General features: G+C 42.0%; 1 protein-coding gene across 1 annotated transcript in view; it reads left to right on the plus strand.

Moving 5' to 3' along the window:
• The first annotated feature begins 247 nt into the window (after nucleotides 1-247).
• dennd4b (DENN/MADD domain containing 4B) overlaps nucleotides 248-14,243 on the plus strand; it is a 41,813-nt gene continuing 27,817 nt past the window's right edge. Inside the window, exon 1 of the mRNA XM_072679426.1 lies at nucleotides 248-631. The gene's annotated coding sequence lies outside the window, so the exon portion shown is untranslated. The remainder of the gene's footprint in view (nucleotides 632-14,243) is intronic.

Consider the following 14,243-nt stretch of genomic DNA (forward strand, 5'->3'; position numbering starts at 1 on the left):
TCTATATGAGAGACAGGCAACATTGCCAGGCCCATTAATGTGACTGGGTAGGAGCTGATGCAGCGTTCAAAACCACATGGGTCGTTCTTCATAATGCTGGTGCACTTTTTATACTACATGTATAATTATATTATGTATACCACGGCGGTCCTGATTACAGATTACTGTAATAACAGTGTGTTAGTGAGCTCGGGAGGGACGGGGTCTGATTCCTACATGCCCTGCCGGCAGTAGTCAGTGTCGCATTTCCAGCTGCTCCTCCCCCGGCCAGAAAGCAGCGGCTCGGCGCCTGTACTGCGACCTGCTGTGAGCGGCTCTGCGTGTGTGGCTCTTATTTCCACTTTCTCTTTTCTCTCTCCACGATGACCGAAGCCTCCAGACCATCTCCTAGCAGTTCGGTACCATCACGGGAAACGACGCCAGGCTCGTTTTTGGCTTGAATCGCCCAGAGAGGAGCGGAACCAGCACGCGTAGCTGTTTGTCTAGGCTCGCCCTCCGTCGCTCACTCCTCCCGGGGCAGAAGTCGCCCTCTCTCCGTCGTGTTGTGGTGCGTTCAGGAGCGCCTTCAACATGACCTAAATCTGCACAGGGATGTCACTTACACCGCGTTGTCTGAGTTGCCAGCACACAGGTATTTATTCAGAGGCTTTAAAAATATGCAAATCTCTGTGCTGGACATGAGAAGTCACCTCTCGTGTCTGCGTTAGAGAGTCGTTAGCTGCCGCTGCCGCTGCTGCTGCCGCTGCTGCCGCCGCCGCCGCCGCCGCCGTCACCGCCACTGGCAGGCAGGGAGGGCTGCTGTTGCCGGGGAACAGCGGGCTAGCTTCGACGGCTAGCTAGCTAACTTGCTAAAAACAGCCATTTTTCCTTCTTTATATTTCTCAATAAGACCCTGAAGCTGACTTTAAGCAGTCCAAAACAACAACCCGTCTCCCTGAGCTCCATTTGTGTGACCGTTACGCCGCTGCTCGCTGGCGGTTGACTGGCTAACGGGCTGGCTAACTGGTGTTTGGTAGCTACAGTGCTAGCTAGCTATAGCAAGTGTTATAGCGCTACAGGGGGCTAGCTCATGTCAACACACACACACACACACACGGTCCGCAGATGTAGCCAGCGTTATTGTGATTTCTTGTCGAGCTCATGTGCTCTGGAGAGGAGTGTTTACTGCTGCGAAGGCGTCCAGAGCTGCAGGTCAGTGGGACAGTCCGGGACCCCGGTTCGGATAGCTAGAGCTAATGATGTGAGCGAGTCCCAGACACATGGCCTTCAGTCCCTCAGCATCAGCATGGAGCTGACAAGTGTATCTGCAGACTGGATTTATCTATTATAATAATGCATTAAGCATTAATGCATGGATCAGTGCTGATGGTGCTGACAGGGCTGGGCGATATGACTGTATGATGTCCAGTCCCAGATGTGAGGGACGTCACTTGCGTCTCTGGGCATATTGTGGACATGGTCAGCAGTGTTGGGGCAGTTGGTGTTAGCTAATCAGGGAAAGTTATTCTTTATATTGTGTTAAAATGTATTATGAATAGATCAATAGAAATGGCTTTGAGTAAAATAATTTTATCCTACACATACTTTAAGGCTTGTTGCCCTTCTGCCGGTGCTGTTTAAATACCAACGGTGCTTGGGAATATAGCTATCTACGCCGATGGACGTGGTGGTCCCGAAATGAGGTGTGTTCGGGTACATTTCTGGCGTATTGCTATCTTGGCAACGGAGAAGACGAAGACGTCACGAAGACGTCAACGGTCAGTGAATCTTGGCAGTGAATGGTCAACAAAGGCACGTGCCCAGCGCGCATACACCCCTGCTGTTACGCACACATGGACACGCAGCAGTGCACAAACCCAAAGAGCGTACCAGTTGGCAGCTATGCAAGCGTTTACATCAGCAATAAACAGAATGCAAAATACAGTTGTATTATTTGAGAGGCGAGGCGCTCCACCGCTCCAGCAAGCCTTCCCAGACAGTGCGCAATGCGCCATTGACATAGCAGTCCGCCATACTGCACTGTTGACAGATCACCTAATGATCACTAAAATAGGGCCTGTTATGTCATCCTTTTAGTGCTTTTGTCTAATCTGTAAACCAAGTTGGGTATGTGCAGAAAATGTGACATTAGAATATGCTATTATATGCTGTAGAGGAGTAACCGATCACGGATTGCTCCCCACCGTTCAGGACGCATAAGAACATCGGATTAATCTCCAAACTTTACAAACTTTAATCTCCACCATTACAGTGTGAAGTCAGGTTTTACTGACATAAGGACTGAGCAGCTGTCCGCACGTGAACAGAGCCTGTGGAGAAAACCTCCAAGGTCCAGGGCCTAGGTGCCGTAGGGCAGCTTAGCCTTACCTGTACAGCGGCATCACTCTGGTGTGTGAGTGCAGAGCGGAGTTAGATTAGTGTGAGGTGTTGGAGTCTCATAAGGACACAGGCTGAGAAAAGGAGAGATCTTTAAGTTGAAGTCGACCCCAGAAACGAAATGAAAGAAAAAAAAGTGTGAGAGTGAGAGGCAATCACTCCACTCACCACTACCTCACTAACAGACCCTGTTAGAATAAAAGTCACTAATACAGACAGTTTCAAAATAAGTCACTAATATAAACAGAAAAACAGACTGTTAAAATAAGTCACACACTCAAATTAATAACTAGATCCTGTGTACATGTCACCAATACAAACGAAATACTTTCAAACAAAGCTGTTCACACATTTATCTCCTATCTTCTGTTTTGCTGTGACTCAAACACCATGATCAGATCTAGTGTGACTGTGAGTTTTATGATCCATTAATCCATTAATATTATCATATTATTCAACTTATTGAGTTGTGTATTCTATTATAACTTGAAGCAATCATCATAGACATCAGTAGAGTAACAATAGAGCAGTACTACTAGTGTAAATAATTTCAGCTATGCTAATGAGTGATGCCTGTTAATGTGCCTCAGCTGGATTTTACAGTCATTTCCCCACCATGGATAAACAGTGCAGTGAGCAACTGATGGACACTGAAAGAGAGGGCAACCACGCTGAAAATGAATAGGTCTACTCAGCACAAAGGGAGACCTCTATGTCACTCTACCACTATATCTGTGACTTGCTCTTAATTTCTCAGATATTGTATATCATTTGTGGGCGTCAGGAAGCTGCTATTAATATGCGTGAGACTCCCGTGACTTCTGGGAGAGGTGGGATGTCTTCAGACTGTAATAGAATTGCTTTATTTGTTTCATAGTAAAACTGAACACATTACTGTACAACTCTTTCAAAATCCACACACAGCTGTGCAGTCTGGAAGGTCTACTACAGAAAACACAGTACTAGTACAAAAACCGCTGCCTCAGCGTAAAATGCTGAATAAATGAATCTGATCCAGTTCTGTAACAGATCTCGCCTTAAATAGCACACTCTCACACTGTTGTTAGGTATGTTTTTTCTGGAGTAGTAGTGTTTGAGTAATTAAGTAGCATGATGGTCTACTTTTAGGGTGTTCTCACACTTATTTGGGTTGTGTGAAGAGGCTCAAATGGTTGAGTTTACACCCAGCACCAGTCCTGGGCTTGTTTTGGTAGGGGCCCATTATCGCAGGTTTGTTTTCACACTGGAGAGTTTCTTCTGAACTGTGTCTCAATGTCCTCATTGGCCCTACTGGCTTTGTAAAACTGTTAATAGAAGATTCTTAGTTTTTCTGTTGAGAGTAAATGAATGATTGATTGAGGATGTGTAGCACTTAGTATTGGGATGATTCCCCAACAATAGACCAACATTGTGCACTTCTCTTATTCATGCTTATAAGCACTTATCTAATGCATTAAAACTGTAATAACTCACCTAATAATGTAACCCATGGTCTTTACCATTTATGTAATACATATTTTACATTTCCAGGTTCATTATTTGTAACACTGTTTTACAATGTTGGGTTTTACTACCTTTCTGATTGAGTTAAGGCTTAGACCTCTATTATTGTTATGATGCTTTGGTAGGCCACCAAAACACAGACAATAATAAACAGCAGTTATTGGTCACAGGAAAGTGCAGGCAAGGAGCTGTCAGTACTTCTAAGAAAGAAGAGGGCATAATTAGTCCAGTTTAATTGCATTGCATTGCTTTGCAGTTAGTAAAATGTTCAATAACATGCATTGTAGTCATCATTTTTAATTTTTCAGTATTTTGTAATATTTTATTTCCTGCAAATATAAAATATCAATAAAACTCCAGTATATGTTTTAGTTAGAGAAGTAGGAACAATACAACAAGCCAAAAATAAAAAGGGGAGACAGTAAATGTAGCTTTCAGTGTGTAAGTGTTTTGAGTTACTGCTACGTTTCTATGAGTGACTTTTATTTTGACACGGCCTGGCTGGAGCCACAACATCGCTGACCATCTGTAATGATGTAAGGTAGCCCTTACCCATTACCAACAGACATTGTTGCATATACTCACCTGCTTTTAACAGTTGACTGGTCATACTCCTCTCCTGTGACAGTGAAGAGGAAAGAGCGAGTTACACTGAGTGGATCCTCTGCTGAGGGGAAGGAAGTAAGAACCTGTAAAGAGGAAGGAAATGTGAATGAGTGTACACGATAACTGTTGATGACCTCACTATTGAGCATGCGTCATTGATGATGAGTATTAGCTATAGTATGTACTGTTATGGTGACTGTCGGTAGACCTGGTGTCTTTGTTTTTACCTGGGCTGATCTTGGTATGTTCTAGGTGGAGGAGCTATCTGTATATAGTCAGCTCAGCAACAGTTCAAGGAGGGGGATGTATCCTGCTCTAAGGTAGCGAGTGGTGAGCTAAAGCTGTAGACCTAGAGAAGATAAAGTAAACTTGACCCATATGACTTTGCAGTCATCGGTCTTAGCCCACTGTTAACTAGTGCTTATTTACTTATTACTTATTATTATTGTTTGTCTTATGGCTCTGTAACAGCTGCTCAGTCTGCAGGTTTCCAATGCAGCTCTGTGTCCAGACTGAGGGAGTTTTTACTGTAAAAAGTAACTGTGGCAGTAACACTGTTATGGCTAAACTTTTGATTTTTTTTAATCTGCATTTGACTTTCATCCAGATTCGTTTCCTAGTTGGAGCGAGAAAGACATGTGATGTCATTGCAACCCTTTATTTTCCAGCAGCAGAACTAGTAAGTGAATCAAGACCCTTTTGTCTTTGCTCACTAAATTGGAGGGGTCAGTCCAGGGAATGGACTTTTAGGTTTTGTGGGGTCTTCTGTTTGTGGCAAAGATCTGTCATAGGGCCATTAAGCCAGTAAGCGATTCATGATGACAATATTTTGTTGTTATTGTGTCAAATTACATCAGATCCAGCTGTGGACACTTGGTTTCATTCCAGGGAGTACACACTTAGGATGCTGGCATGGCTTGATAAGGTTGTATATTATGGCGAATAAATGAGCGGATGGAGGAAAGATGGTCAGAGGAACACAGATAAACCAGCTTAATAGCTTTTAATTATGCCACTCATGTTGGCTTTAGCTTGCCAAGTTTCTCGGACTGAATAGAGTGAGGAAACTGTGGGGAATGGGTAGTTTTGTTAAAGCTGTGCAGGCAGAACCAACCACGTCGGCTGTGTGATTAGTAAAGAGACCACTTACAGAGGTATTACCCAAGACCAGGACCAGGAGAAATATGCAAACTAAATTATTAATTGATTAGTTATTGGAATGTTATTTGTGGGGCATACTTGTGGTATATGTATGTTGTGTGGCCGCAAGCGCAAGAATAACCTACGTAGAAAGAAAGCGCTGATTTAGGTCACCTAAGACTTCTAAGGCTTCAGTAGTACTGCATAGTTGTGTTGCTTCACACCTTCAGAGATAGACATGACCGTTTTAGTTCTCATGATATCACTCCCCTCTCCTAGTTTATCTCATCCCAGTTTCACCAGGACATGTTATCGCATGTTGGTGTATTTCCCACAGGAATGAAATCTCGACTAGTTTAGACAAATCGACTAGCTTAGATGCCAGTTCTGACCGTGCTTTTAAGGGAAAAAGTGTGTCACCTAAATGCCATCACTCTTGGGCTCATGCAATAGCCTGTGTTGTCAGCTTGCATGGAGGAGAAGTTCTGCAATTGGGACAAACCCCATAGCCTCTATTGTCTCACACCTTTAATAATTTATTTATCTCAGGGCAGAGCAAAAGAGCTTCACAACAGTACTACAACACACCTACATTCTCTTACATTCAGTCTCAGCTCTGGATCACCACTCGTTTGGGGTCTCAGGCTGGCTGTGGAGACCTAGTCGAGTGCTTCCTTTAGATGGAAATTCTACTTTTACACAGCTGTTTTGGTTTGAGGAACTGACTCTTTAGCTGGGCTGTTGAAACCGCTTAGATGGACCTAAAAACGAGAAAGAGAGGAAATAAAACACCAAGGCATATTTAACCATAACCCTCTTGAAGGAAGTTAAGCATTGTCAGAAAAGGACTCGAAAGCTGAGCTATGGTGGGAGCGGTCACTGCACGCTAGCCAGTGCTGTCCAGCTGCATACACATGATTGTAGAGAAACATATGGTGGCCGTTAATTGTATGTGGGCCGTTTGAAAAGAGATGTACACAGCTGTTGGGTTCCTGAGCACCAGCAGGGCCTTAGTGATTCTCAAAGGTTTACTGATTTTGACTGTTTTTGCTTGTTTCCAGGTGAAACTAGGAGAGAACTGCTTGTTAAAGGAGAGCTATATTCATATTTTTTGTCATAAAGTATTGATAGGCAGGTCGATCTGTTATCTTCCATTCTGCACTGGTAGAGCTCTGTGGATTAGCCTATGGGTCATATTTCTATTAGTTTGTACATTGTGAGCTTTTATATGATCAAATATGGTTAGGACATAGGTGGTGATTATGTAAATGATCATTCTGTTCTTTTTAGGCGCAATTCCTTCATAATTCATCCAAATTATTAGAATCTATGCTTCATATAAAATATATATACAATAGAAAAGACAACGCAATTGTATGTATATGTGGTGTGTGTATATATGCATATAAACACACACATGCAGAACATCTCAAATTAGTAATCTACGAATATGCATACTTTAAACACCAGTGGAAAACCCTCTAGTCCAGTAAAGAATGCTTCAAGAATTCAAGCTAATAAAGCAGAGAAACTCTTGCATATGAGATCTGATCCCCAGTGGCGAGAAAGCTGGACAAGCTTGTCCAGACGTAGGGTGCCAACACAGCAGTTTGCCACTATTTTGGTTTCCAACCAACCAAACACACAATCACTGGTCCCATGCTGTCTGTGTAGAATATATTGTTAAAAACCCAGTGGATAATTATACAGTATAGTATACAGTAATTATATAAATGATATGGGAATGGGAAATGTAGGTTGTAGAGTTGCACTAACATGTACTTTGTGAGTGAATTTAGAACTGATTGTAAGAATAATGTAGTGGATGTTAATCTGTTGTATAAATGTACTTTGTCCGATCTTAACTGACATCAAATCTCTCAAGCTCTAAACATCTGTCTGTGGTGCACTTTTTTAAAATAATTTTTACTGTTGTTTGTGGCTGTTATTTAATTACCTGCATATTTTAGTAGTTACATAACCTTAAAATAAATAACTGAATAATAATAATAACAAACAATATCTGATGTATATTTAGTAATATATGCAAAAGTTTGGCTGCCCCTTTTTTGTAAATTATATGTGGTGTTAATTTGGGGAAAAAATTAAGGTCCTCTACTGAGAAACAGTTCTACACCTTCTAAAGCATATTTCCTATTTATTTTCCTAATTGAACACATTGCAAAAAATAATAAAAACATTGAATGTGATGTATGCAAAGGTAATGACACATTATATATATATATTTAATATGTTAAATTCAAAAAATAAATCAGAATTGTGCTTTAAAGCATGCAGAAAATATTATTATTGGAGTTTGTTTCCTGTAGAGGATTTATTCTCTTATTTTCACTCAGAAATTCAACTGAAAATCAACCAATTATTTGCCCAATGCTTTGCATAAGAGTTCATGTTCAATTATTATAACCGCAAGATTGTATTGTTTATATCATATTGGTATAACTGGGTCAACTGAACATGTCAGTTTGCAGGTATGAATATAGCACAAGAAGTCTACTTCTCCTTGCGGTTAGTAGACGATACTGACTCCATCTCCTGAAGTAATGCCATGATGTTCAGAATCAAATACAGAATGTTTTTGGAGATAATAAAATATCTAAGATTGAGATCTCATGTTTAGCACAGTCAGCACTCTATGATTAAGGCTTCTCAGCAGAACATCTCTCTTATCCTCAGTGTTGTTCTGCAGTTGTATATTTGTGTTTTGGAGGATAAAACGTGTCATCCCTTGGCCTGCACCGACTCTTCCTCAGGAAAGCTGACTAGCGTGGTGGTAAATCAATCCTGGATCCGGCTTAAAATAAACGCAGTCTCTTTTCCCTCTCTCTTTTTGCTCTCTCCCGCTCTCTCTCGCTCTCTCAGTCCTCCTCTATTCACTTCCTCTTTTGTTGCTCTCACTTTCTGTCACCCCTGTGTCAGCATAGGCCTCTGCTTTGTTGCTGATGTGCTTTATCCCCTTCTCTTTCCAAATCATGGCCATTCGAGGCTCGCTGGTGACTGGAAATATCTATTCAGATGTGGCTTAAGGAAGTGTATTAGCTAATAGTCTGGGACAGTACTAGGAGGGGTCTGTTATTTCTTGACATGTAAAAACACATCAGTTTGTGGTGTTGTTGGCAAAACATAATGTGTTCAGAATGCATTAAATCTGTTTCCATCATTGATTTCAAAGGGCCCTAGAATGGAAGACATTATTTACCTTGGTGTAGTAGAGTAATGAGGGTTCAGAACATGGAAGTGACACACCATGAACCATGAAACACTACTGTCACCTGTTTTTAAATAAACACTCTGCATAACTTGGTCTATTTACACCCCCACAATTTGCATGTACCCAGCCCACTACTGAAAGCTTTTCCTCAACTATAGCTGCTATTGTCCTTCCTCCAGAAATCAGCCATTTCCCCAGAAACGACCCATGCATAATATTTTTGGGGATTAAATCGTACACACATGCCAACCTGTGTAGCAGATGCGATATTACGAATATAATGATTTTTATATCTTGTATGAAATAGTCAATAATCATTATTTCTGACATATTGCCCAGCCCTAGGTAATATTTGTAACATTGGAGAGCAGCACATCACCTCCAGACTCTGCTAGTTGTGGGGGTAAAGGCTGCTATGTGAAGCAGACTCTGTGAATTTAGCGTTTCCTGTGGTAGTGTCCTCAGCAAAACCCAGCAAAACAAAAGCTGGGAAAGCAAACCTGGATCCTAACACTAGCTTTTACCTTCTCTCCATCGTACTCTCACTTCGAAAAACAAACTGGAGCTAAACTCACATCAGAAGGAAAAGCATCAGCTTATTCTTTTTTACTGCTAAGATTGAGAAAGCCAAACCTGGGGAAGCGAGTCAGTGCTAAGCTAGAAGCTAACCCAGATACACATTTCCTCAGCTTGCTAATCGCACACTGGGACAAGATGACTGCAAAACTATCCAGTAAGACTCTGAAATAATTAGCGTTTTTGTTACTGAGTTAAATCTACGGTTTCTGTGGGCCGTCATTGGGGCGTAAACCAGACAATAAGAGCATCGCGAGTCCTCCGTAAAAAAGGAAAGGGGGTGTTTCTTCCGAAGGCAAAAATAACAGGGTTGTAAATATGATTGTTAAACAGCATCTGAGCATGTTTTGCCCAAACCAAAGTCTAATGTCTGGCTTCCCTGTCTTAGAACCTCACTGTAAGCATCACCCAGCAGTGAAACCCAGACATGGCAGATAAGGCATGAGGAGAGTTCTCTGTTATGTTTGTCCTGTTTGTATTCAGCCTCTCACTGTGTATTTGAAGCTTCACGCAAATGCCCAGATCTGGTTACTGACTGAGCTCAAGCCTCTGGTGCTGCACTCTGGAGGTCATGCTTTTGTGTCTTGGGCTGATTGGCTGAGGGCCTGGGAAAACACCTCTGCTTCTTCTCGCATTCTAACTGCAGGAAACAACTACAGCTTTACTGCCTTGTTGTCTCTTGCATTCCAGATGTCATACCTGCTACAAATATTTGTTGTCAGACTTGTAGGCTTCTCTGTTGCATGAAACAGTAAGTGTGTGCACAGCTTTTCTTGTACTGTGATTTTTAGACCCCTCTGTGGAACCGTCAACTCAGCATCAGTGTGGCCCACAGCGTTTGCATCAGCCTGTGAACTCGTGGAGTGACAGTGCTGTCAAGTCTTTGCTGCCAGGCCAAAATCTGGCTTAGCAATCACATTACAGCTGCTCCTGAACAAGGCGTTATGTCGTCTCCCTCTCAGAACTGGGTGACAACTGCTCCTGCTCTTAACCAAGTGATCTAAAAAAAAAAATTAACTGTACTAAGGGATTGAACTGAATATTATCAAAACATGGAAAGCCTTGCAAAGGTTCCAAAATAATGTATTAAGTGAAAATTGGGGCATTCTTACATGTGTGTACCTTAGCACATTTATTTATTATTTCCAGATTTCTCCTGGCTGCCCCCAGCCACTGCGTGGATGTGTTCAGTCCCATCACCAGCTCACCTGATTTAACACCATTAAGCAGTGATGTACCAAACCAGGTGTTAGATAATTACTACAAATAATCCTAAACTCTCATGAGGAGAGCTTCAGAAACCGTTAAAATAACACTTAGACATTCATACCATCATTTTCACTATTGTAATATTCATCTTTTAATAAACACTTAGCCCAGGTTGGGAGATTCTCAATATTTCATGACCACTGGATCAATAGAAATGCTCCAAAATGACCTGGAATAAAATCTTAATTTATTTAGATACAATTGACTGAGCCCACAATTGACTGTATGACTGTATTCTCATGTCTGTAGTCATATTGTTGCATAAACTAGAGGACCCATTATGAGAATCGCTGCTTTAAATTCCAGGTCATGCTGATTGCCATCAGCAACCGGAGTCTGAAATAGCACAATTGCTCTCTCAGGGGTGGGTTAATGGCACTTCCTCCAAACTTCATTCCTAGTGTGATGTTTGTCAGCCCAGGCATCTGTTAGCTGTTGTATCGGAGGCGGGGAGCTGCGCTTTCTTCCGAGTGTGCTTGCTACCTAGAGGCAATGGCTGGCGTCACGTGTGGAAATCCATACAGCGTCTGGAGTTCACAGAGATGTCGGGAACCAAAGCTGCGTTCCTCTGACTTGCGTTGTTCTAACCGTCAGATAATTTGACAGGTATAAACACACTTTTGGGATACATGCCATATCAACTGTACTTATATCTACGTACAGTGTGGCAGTGCGTAAATGTATATGTTTATGGCCATCAAGTTCTAATCAAAAAGGCTTTAATCGATTAAGCTTCCTTACATGAATTTGAGAAGGCCTCCTTTCTCTGTAGGAGGCTGAGTGTGTAGCCCTGTCTACTGTTTCCACTGTAACTGAGTGGTGTATTTCTGAACGGGCTTTAAATAGCGATGCCTGTTTGAAGCAGGCCTCTCTGCTGTTCATAACTCAGTGTTGACAGAGCCAGAGGCTTGCAACACGTGGCCAACCGAAAACAAGCTCTACCATGTGGTTACTTGCACACTTGCATACTCTCACAGTCTGCCATTTCCTTTGAAATCAATAAAGCTCTGTCGGTCTCATTAAATTTAGATTGTCTTTGGTCTGATTAAATGATCAATTCAGTAATAGGCAAATAGATTAATTGACTATACACCAATCTGACAAAACAATAAAAGCACTGATGGGTGAAGTGAATAACATAGAGGATCTAGTTGCAGTGGCTCCTGTCAGAATCTGAGATACTGTGATGGGTAGATGACATCAGGGTCAGAGCATCTCCAAAACACCAGGCAGGTCTTGCTGGGAGTTCCTGGCATAAATGGTGCCAGGAAAGAGCTTCATGGAAAAACAACCGGTGATCTGATGACAGGTCATGGACATCCAAAGCCACTTGGGCCTCATGGACGCCCCACCTTGCAACTTACAGGTGTCTTGTGGAGTCCATGCCTCAACAGATCAGGGCTAATTAAGCAGCACGAGAGGAACCTACTTAATATTAGAACAGGTGGTTTTAATGTTTTGGCCAAACAGTGTCCAAACACTTCTTTTTTCTAATCAGAAAGGACTTTGTCAGAGCAGCTCAGAGCCGGGGAGCAGCTGACGAGGCCAGTGGCCCTTATTGTTAAAAGTTCCAGCTGCTGAGAAGTGATCACCCTGCGAGCTGATGATGTAATGGTCTGTGGTCTTCCTGTCAGTGCAGCCTCTTGTCTCAGCCTGGGTCTGTTCTTTGTGCTACGTGGTGAAGTGTATAGCTGCAGACTGTGTCCACTGGTGATTGATCATCAGCCTGGTCCACAGTAAGGCATTGTGGGATGGCTGTGTGCCTGTGAGTGGAAGAACAGTATTGGTCTGATTCAGCAGCATTGACGTGTAGGCCTCAGTGCTGGCCAGGGCTGTCTCTCTGGCTCTCTCTCCCTCTTTCTTTCGCTCTCTCGCTTTCTCAGTGTCTGAACATGGGGTTGTGCATATGTCCCATGCGTAAGTGCGTGAACTCAGGGTACTCACGGTACTCAAAGCAACAGCTGTTTACTGATGTGAGGTTATGTGAGGTATGTGGATGTTCTTGTTTTAATATTACTTGATAATTCCACAGTCAGCTAGTAAGACCCTTACTTTCAGCCTAAACTGACGTACAGTGGAATCAGAGCTCAGCAGCATCTCTGCAAAGAACAGGGTGAGGTACCTATGACAGAAGGTTCATGTACGTCTGCACAATGTGGGTCCTGTGTGATCCAGGGAAAAAGCTTAAAATCTAACCCCTGCACCTTAACCTGGGTTTATTAACTTGCTGCATCTTGATATCAGTATTAAACAAAGTTGTTTATACTGAACAACGTGCATTAAAATTATAAACTGTCAATGTTACCGTGGCTGCATCCCAACTTGCGCATGTCTTTACTCAGGCAACTACACTGACTAGCGCTACTCTAAAGGTGACTAGTTCTGAAATGCTGTGTGGTTCAGTAGTGTGTGGTTTGGGCTGCACGGAGACGCACCAGTGCACAACTCTAGCTGCAAGATGGCATAACAAAACCACCTTGGGACGTCAAGTCATGCGTTTGGTTTGTTTAGATGCTTTTGGTTAGTGTTGTGTTCATTCTTCAAACAAACCCCACCTGCTCAGGTGGTCTCAGACAGCTTATTTGGTGCGCAGGGAGTTCAGAAGGCAGCGTTTGAACTTTCTCTAACCAACCACACTAACTGAGCAATCGCACCAGGCTTCGTTTTAATATCGAACCAAAGCTGACCGGTATAAACGCACCCTTATATCTATCTCTCTATCTCTCTATCTATCTATCTATCTCTCTATCTATCTCTCTATCTATCTATCTATCTATATATATATATATATATGTAATACCAATTTTCCAAACGTAGTTTTAATGTAAATAACAGAAAAATATAAATGACAATAAATTTAAAAAGCCCTGTTTTGGTCTGGTTTTCCTGCAGTAAAGACATTTTTGTCTTGAAAACAAGTTAAAACAACTTTGTTTAATAAATGTTTTATTATATATATATATATATATATATATATATATATATATATATATATATATATAATAAAAGGTTCCTAAATGGATCATAGGGAAAAACTTGAATTAGTCTAGAAGCTTTACATTATGTGGAGATTCTAAACTTTAAAAAGGCAAAGCGTTGGATATTTGATTTTTATAGAGTTCTTGCTCCAACCAACTTGCAAAGTAGAGCAAACTAAAGGGATTATCTGGGGGTCTCTGAGGAACAGTTTGAGGATCTCTAGGCAACCCTTTCTGGCACCTGTGTAGACATCTATTCAGAAGCTGTTAAATTTGTAGCTGTAAAAATAGTTATTATATAATAGTATTTATAAATAGTTGTTTCAGTTATTTCACCGGTGATGACCGCTAACTACAGAATTAGGTGGGAATTGGGCAGAGATGCATAGAGGTGTGCAGCAGATAAGCAAAACCCAAGCCCACCACAGGCCACAGTACTGTCTGAGGAATCTGTCTTATCAGCTTCTCGCACCTTCTCCAGCTCTAAGTGGCTCCACACTCATGTTGTTGAAGCACTCTGGAGGCTTGAAGGTAAACTGACAAAAAAGCTGAAGTAAGAGAAC

This window comes from Salminus brasiliensis, chromosome 5 (genome assembly GCF_030463535.1).
Source record: "Salminus brasiliensis chromosome 5, fSalBra1.hap2, whole genome shotgun sequence".
Classification (NCBI taxonomy): domain Eukaryota; kingdom Metazoa; phylum Chordata; class Actinopteri; order Characiformes; family Bryconidae; genus Salminus; species Salminus brasiliensis.